The 7580-nt window shown below is 37.0% G+C and overlaps 1 protein-coding gene across 1 annotated transcript in view; it reads left to right on the forward strand.

The window, feature by feature from the left end:
* Nucleotides 1-7580, forward strand: part of LOC109534795 (carcinine transporter) — a gene marked incomplete at its 3' end in the record, with an annotated part of 75329 nt that overhangs the window by 3248 nt on the left and 64501 nt on the right.

Here is a 7580-nt window from a genome sequence, read left to right on the forward strand (position 1 = left end):
CTATTGATCCTATTTTCAAGTTTACCTACAATTTGTAAATTATACCTTTGTTACAAGTTCAGTCTCATAATCGTTTTAATGGCCTACTTATCTACTTTTGCGATGTTGTCACACGTAAAACACGATCTTTTTAAGAAGCGCAAATGTCATGCAGAGTATGCAACATGCATACACCATCCCAAGACCACAGGTGTTTCAAGTTGAAAAAGTACTTAAACTTAATTCCAAACTTCAAAACATGACATTTCAAAAAATGACATTGCCACAAAATTTTAAATATGAAATCGATGCATTATATTATTCGTGTAATCTTTCATTCGAATAAAAAATAGTGTTCGATACGAGGGCGAAAATTTGTTTTTCGAACTCCTGACGGATTGACACCCTCGACTTCGACTCGGGTGTGAAACGCCGTCGTCGTTCGAAAAACGACATTTTTCGCCCTTGTATCGAAAACTACTATTTCAACACCCTTGTAGGGTCAAGTGCTCTTTTTACGTCAAACTTATTAATGGAAAAAGTCAAATTCTAGCCTATATTTTCTTAGCAAAAACTTTCCTAGGCGTCTTATTGTCGTCTTATGTGCGGATATTAGATTGTGAAAAGTTATCGATCCTACATGAATGATAGGTACTTAATGAAGTTTTCACTTCTCTAATTCCCCCAGACAAATAGAAATTTAAATTAGCCGAGCCCGAGTCGAGCCTGATCCACGCCAAATGCATTTAAAGTTTCGTCAAAACACCGACAGAAAAAAATCATTTATCGGGGTTTCGACGAAACATCAAACGAATTTTGCCGCGGCTCAGGCTCGGCTCATCAGGTCTAGAAATACGCACCATAAGGAGCAAGAAATTATAATGCCCAATAAACATTGGAACATTTCCCAATATTTGCACCCTGGGGATAATGTGAGAAGATTGGAATTTTGTCACTGGTTTTAAACAAATCGAACGAGGATCGTTCGATTCTCGAAAAAATAGTTTGGTAAGATGAATACCGAATTGCAAGTTGCTGTATTCTTAATCGACCTTTAAATGAATTAATTGAGATTTACTTTCAACCCAAAAAGCTCCTCGCAGAAAGCTTTTTGTGTTTAGAAAAAGCACTTTCAAAACCGCAGGATTACCGGATCTAACACCTTCAGATTATTTTCTTTAGGGAAGTCATTTTAACCCGAGAACAACTTAATCAAAGAATGCATGATGCGTTTGCGTAAATAAACCCTTTTCACACAAGGAATGCCCTAAAATCCCTCAGAAAACGGGTCAAGATTACATGGAAAACAACGTAGGAGTTTTCAGACAGTTGCGATTATTTCAGTTTCTGTTTTAATCCTTAATCTGAATCTTTTATTCCGTTTCTTTCGGGTTTATCTATATGGTTTTTCAATTTACTTTCTTGTGTCGGATTTTCCATTTTTTCTCATTGTCTGTTAAAATATTAGCTCTTAAACCATATCCTGCTGTTCCACGGTGTGTTATTCGTGCGAATTCAAAATTATATCTTTTTAAGTTAAAATATTCAAGGTGTTCTAATTGAAAAAAAAGATCCGATAACTTTTTTACCTGTCCACGTATACCCAGTCTGAAAACGGCAGATTATTCAACAATTATTATCAAGAAACTTCACAAACTGTGAATTTTTAGGCGTTGGCGTAGTGCTACGCGTGATACCCCAACCCAGTGAACCGGCGCAGTAACTCAGTTCCGTTGCTGTGTTGGTAGCTTTTTTTATTTGTTTTCAGATTTATTTTAAGGGCCATTTACTAATATTTTAAAAATTTAAAAAATTTCAGAATTTTCCAATTTAACCAAATTAAATACTCTCTTTTTCTAAATGCTCAATTTTCTAGTTTTACTTTAAAACGTTAAAGTATTTCCGCTTCGTCAAAAATTTTGAAATCCCTTTCCAGCTTCGAATTTTTAACAAAAATCAAATAATTTTCTATGAAAAAAGCACACAATATGCGAAAGTTTATGACAGATTGTTTGGAAATCTCGTCACTTCCAATACTGCTGAAGACTCTAAAGTTTGTTAAAAAAATATGGTTTTTTAGTTTTGACTGATCTTTTTGCTTTCTAAAAGATCTAACGATCTGGACGTCTTTTACGCGAAAAATTACACGATAAATTTATAGCTTTGGGAAAAATGTACAGAACTTTTTTCAGCGTCGAACAAAAACTCAACTAAGTTCCTACCGTTTTTTCCCGAAAACCATTAAGGTTTTCTCCAAACCTGATCGCAAAACTTCAAGTGTTTAATCGAAAACGCAAAATCCATTATTTTCTGATGATTTTCTTCTTTCCTGACAACAACGGGGTCTTTTCAGCCAAAAATTAAAAAATTAATTTTACTGGAAAATTCGCCTTATGCATCGGGTTGCAGGGAACTTTAGAAAACCCACTTCAGCTTCGAATTTGGCACAAAAACCAAATAATTTTATTCAGTTTTTTACCGAAAGTAATTAGGACTATTTTGAAAAACGACCAGAGAGTCAAAGTTTACAAACAATTATTGGGAAAATTCGCCGCCCTCATCGCTCTGAAGATTTTTAAAGTTTCTTCAAATTTTCAGGTCATTCCGGTTTTAACAAAGTTTCTATGAAACAATTTTTTCTACGCAAAAATCGTATTATTTTTTAATTTTATTTAAAATACTGACAATTTTCAGGTATTTTCTATAAAAAATTGTAAGATACATTGTATTGGAACTCGCCTCCGTAACCGCTTTGCAAAAATTTTTGGAAACCTTTTTGCAGCTTCGAATGATGGACAAAACCCTAATAATTATTTCTGGGCCTTTTTCCAAAAATACTGAAAAAGCGAAAGTTTATAATCATTTATTTAACTCTTGGAAACTGGAGTTTCTTTATTTTTAGATTAATATTTCTAAACAACACGGTCCCTAAACGTTTTACTGTAAAATACTGGTAAACTGAATCGTTTCTGCAAAAAAATTAAGAGATCGATTTTACAAGAAAACTCGTCGACTTTCTTTGGACTCAGTTCTGTTTCTGGGAAAATATAGATTACTTTTTTTAGTTGTTATAAAATGTTAATAATCCTTGTTTAGATATGAAAGTTCCAGTCTCGGGGTTTCGTACAGCTTTAATAAATCACTCATGAACCGATGAGTTATAACTCGTTAACTCAGAGAGCGGCAACAATGCAATTGCGCAACTCAACAAAATGTTACCCAGGTCAAACAAACTGATCAATATTCTAAATACATTTTATGTATATAAGTATACGTATACTTTCAACTACGTAAACTTTCAAATGAGACAATAGCTCACCACCGGCTGAGGTGCCAAAACACTTGAAGTTACGGTAGTAAATGACTCGTTAATGTTAAATGCAGACGAAAACCCTTACTTCACGGGGAGTGGAAAACGAACCTTGGGCCTACAGTTTTATTTTATGAAAAAGTTAGTTCGCACTATGCATTCCGCATAGGTCGTCTAATAGAGATGCGAATTGGTACGACTTTTAACTGTAAAGTGGCACCTTGGAGTGAATGGAACGATAGACGTGTCGCTTGGATTGGGCAAATTAACTAAAACCTGTCAGTCCCATGCTGACCTAATTCCTAACGAGTGACCACTAGGAACCGTCCCGAATGGATGGTGACAAATAAATGCCTTTGTATCGGCCATAACCTATTTGTAACAGACCTACAGCGTAGATTTGTCCCGTAATTTTGCCGAAAATCTCTGCGGTACCACCATAAGCGAGGTTTAATATTGCCGGTAATTTTTCACATGCATTTGCACCACACTGTTAAAAATGAGTTGAAAATTCAGTTACTTTTCAGTAAGTTTTGTAAAGTTTTGAAAATATTCCTGCAGCGAGACTTTACGACATCAAACAAACACAAAAAAATGCCTCTAAAGACCAGGAAACCACCTTTAAGGACCAATGATTTGCTACTTCAATATGGTGTTTCAACTTTGAAGTGATGCAAAAAAGTTTGGATGTTTTGAGAAAAGTTTGAAGAGTTTGAGAAAATACATTAGGACTAGACTGATGATAAATGACCACTCGAAACTGAGCCTAGAGGAGGCCCGCCACAGCTGAACCGAAAATAGCTATATGTATTTGCATGATTTCCTTTCATGTTTTGAAAGTTTCAATTGTCAAGTGCTTCAAGTGAGGAATTTGAAATTTCTTGGAACATTTTGGCAAATTCCCGGTCAGAATTCAGCGGCAAGGAAAAGTCGTTTTGCTATGCAATAAAACCACCCTTAAGAAACAATCTTTTGCTACTTTCATATGAAGTTTCAGTTATTCGGTGCATACAGTGAGGAATTTGGCATTTTTTAAAACATTTTGGCAAATTCTCGACCAGAATTCGGCCGCAAGTTCAACCAAACAAGAAAATAGCCGTTTTATACAAGAAAACTGCTCTTAAGGAACAATATTTTAGTACTTTCAAGTGCAGTTTCAACTTCCAACTGCTTCAAACACAAAATTTGGAATTATTTCAGAACATTGCTGCAAATTCCCTGTCAGAATGCAATGGCGAATAAAACCAAAACAACATATTTTCACAACAATACCCGCCCTTAGAGTACCGACTTTGCTACTTTTTTAGATGCTTCAGGTGAGAAGTTTGGGATATTTAGAAACATTTTCCCAAATTTCCGGTCCGACTTCAGTTACAAGATCAAACAAACACAAAAATAGTCTTTTGATACAAAAAACTTCTCTCCCACATCAGTCATTGTGCATTTTCTTATGCTTTCGTGACTCTTGCTTAAAGTGAGAATTTTCGGATTTGCTCTAAACCTATTTGCGAATTCCCCGCCAGAATTGAGTTGCAATATTAACCAAACACACTCTAACGACGAGGACACCATCCTTAAGAATCATTTGCTTCTTTAATATGGAGTTTCAACTTCCAGATAATGGGAAAATTCGGAAATTTGGCAACTTCCCGACCGGAATTCTGCCGGAAAACAGGTTCGATGCACAAAAACCGCTTTAAGAAATAATCATCAGCTCCTTTTATTTTAAATTTCAATTTTCAAAGTGCTTCAAACGTAATTTTTGAATTTTTTCAGAACCTTGCCGCAATTTCCTGGCCACAATTCACCCGCAAATCAAACAAAAAACCGCCAAATTTTTACACCAATAAACCGCCCTTAAATTACCATCTTTGATTCTTTAAATAAATTGATAAATTCTTCAAGTGAGAAGTTTAGAAAGTAGGACAAAAATAGGTATTCTGTTCAACGAAACGCCCTTAGCAAACAATCCTTGGAGATTCTCAAAGAAATCGCCATGCTTGACTGCGTCAAGTGAAAATTTTTGGAGTTTCACCAAACATACCTACTTGCAAATTGGCGTAAACAGCCAGAACTGAGCTGCAAAAATCAAACAGCCCACATAAATAGCTTTGTTATATAACAAAATCGCCCTTAAGTAACAATCGCACATCACTTTGATATGGAGTTTAAACCCTCCAACTCTAACTGACAAAAATCCGATTTTTTTCCAAATTATTGGCAAATTCCCGGCCGGAATTCAGTCGCAAGTTTAAACAAACATTCGAAACACACTTATGCCTACTTGCAAATTCTCGGCCAAAACTGAGCTGCAAAAATGAAACAAACTACAAAAATCGGACAACAATCAGTTACCACTTCCAAATGGCATTTGAACTCACACGTGCTCCATTTGAGAAAAATTTTAATAATTCCCGAGGAAAATTCAGCCCCAAGTTTAAACAAACACCAAAACCACCCTAATTGACAAGAAAACCGCCCTTAAGAAACAGTCCTTAAACACTTGCCATTTTCAACTCTTTCAGTGACACTTTTTCGATTTTGTATGTTTGTTTTTACTTGATTATGTCTCTGACACAGTTGGTACGTAATTTGCACTGGTTTCGGTAATTTTATGTTAGTTTGGTGAACGGCCCCGTAAAAAAGAATTCAAATATTACCGATGCATGCAAGTGGTCGATTGCCAATTTTTTCCCAGAAAAAACCCTGTGCAGATGCACCTGGGAATCGGTTCGTCGCGGTTGGCCAAGCCACATCTTCAAGCCTAAGCGATTTTTGCCGATTTCATGCTCGCAAATAATCAATGTCAGCCGAAAATCATTCATCCATCTTGACGCTGTTGCTTGGCAACGTTACATCACTCACACCCGCAGCCTGTCAACGTCAAAATAGTGACGTTGGTTGAAGTGAAGTGTGGAGCTGTCGATTGGCGATTCCGGGCAGGTCTTTTCGAAAGGAAAATATTCAGCCAGGCCGTTTTAAGTTAATTTCGAGAAAACTTCCTTTGGCCTTTCAGGACGAATGGGGCAGGACGCGTGAGGGTGTCTCGTATCGACGTGCGGCCACTCTACGTGCGCCCATTCTCAATTCGGCCCTTTCAACTCTTTAACCATTTCCTATTAGCGATGTGGCCGAAATGCCAAAACACTTTGCGAAGCGAAAAAAATTCAGAATACGCTCCGCACACTACTGGGCAATGGAGATTGTTTTTTTTTTGTTCGGGCAGGTAAACGGGCTAAATGAGAGCGCTCCTCCAATTATCAAGTGAACCTGATCTCGATTCCGGAACCTTGTTTGGGTTTGCTCGAGTGAAATCGACCGCCTGGTCCTTGTTTGTGTGTAATAGCGGGTCGGATTCTTGTTGCGTTGTTAAGACCAGAAGGGCTGTCGAGAAGATCAAACATGAGAATGGAGGCGCAGCACAAAGGGCCGATTATTTCGTTTTGTTTTGTCGGCCAGTCGATATTCATCTGGGCAGGAGGCACTTGTCTTGAACGAGGGTTTTGGGAACAAATTCCACCAGTTTCACTATCGAGTTGTGCGGGGGGTACAAAATCCTATAGGCGGCAACCCTGACCTGTGCTCGCTATATTAGTTAGGATAAATATGTCATCTGTCACAACTGACAATCCAACAACCATAAACTGACATGTTTTAATTGTCAATTTGAACAAATCAGAATGTGATTAGGTGATAATCACGCTCGACTATTGGCGAGTTCAACTATTTTATCCACCAGGGGCGTCTGGGGTTGTGAACTCGCGAAATGGATTGTTGCACTGCACAGGGTGACCCACAAGAATCAGCTTACTATTAATATTTGCATAGGTATTAGGGTGAAAACTTCAGTGTTTTTATCAATCTCTTCAAGCGTTGCAAATCACCAGATATTTAACGAACTTTCAAAAAATATAAAATAGACATCCCCTGACGAAAATTAATTTATTTCAGCCAGGGGCGGATCCAGCTTTAAATTCAAGGGGAAGTTATGTAGAAAAAATACAGTCTTCTGTTGTCTATGAAATTAGAAAAAACATTGTCGTTTTGTGCAAGGGTGGCGTAAGATTATTGGAAAATTTCATGTTTTCCGTCCCGTTTTGCATGTTTCTCGGAAGCAAAATGAACAAGAACGCTCGTTTTTACATCATTCCAAAGAGAACTAAACGGCTTTTTGAGAAAGTGAACCATCGATAAGAAAATGTTGCAGTTTTCTCAAAAAATGCTTGAATTCAAGAAGTTTTAGATTTGCGTGGTTTTTTTTTTGAGTTGCAAAATCCACTTGAACATGACG

Source organism: Dendroctonus ponderosae, unplaced genomic scaffold, assembly GCF_020466585.1.
Source record: "Dendroctonus ponderosae isolate FM_Combo_2020 unplaced genomic scaffold, Dpon_F_20191213v2 Dpon_F_20191213_11, whole genome shotgun sequence".
Lineage (NCBI taxonomy): Eukaryota > Metazoa > Arthropoda > Insecta > Coleoptera > Curculionidae > Dendroctonus > Dendroctonus ponderosae.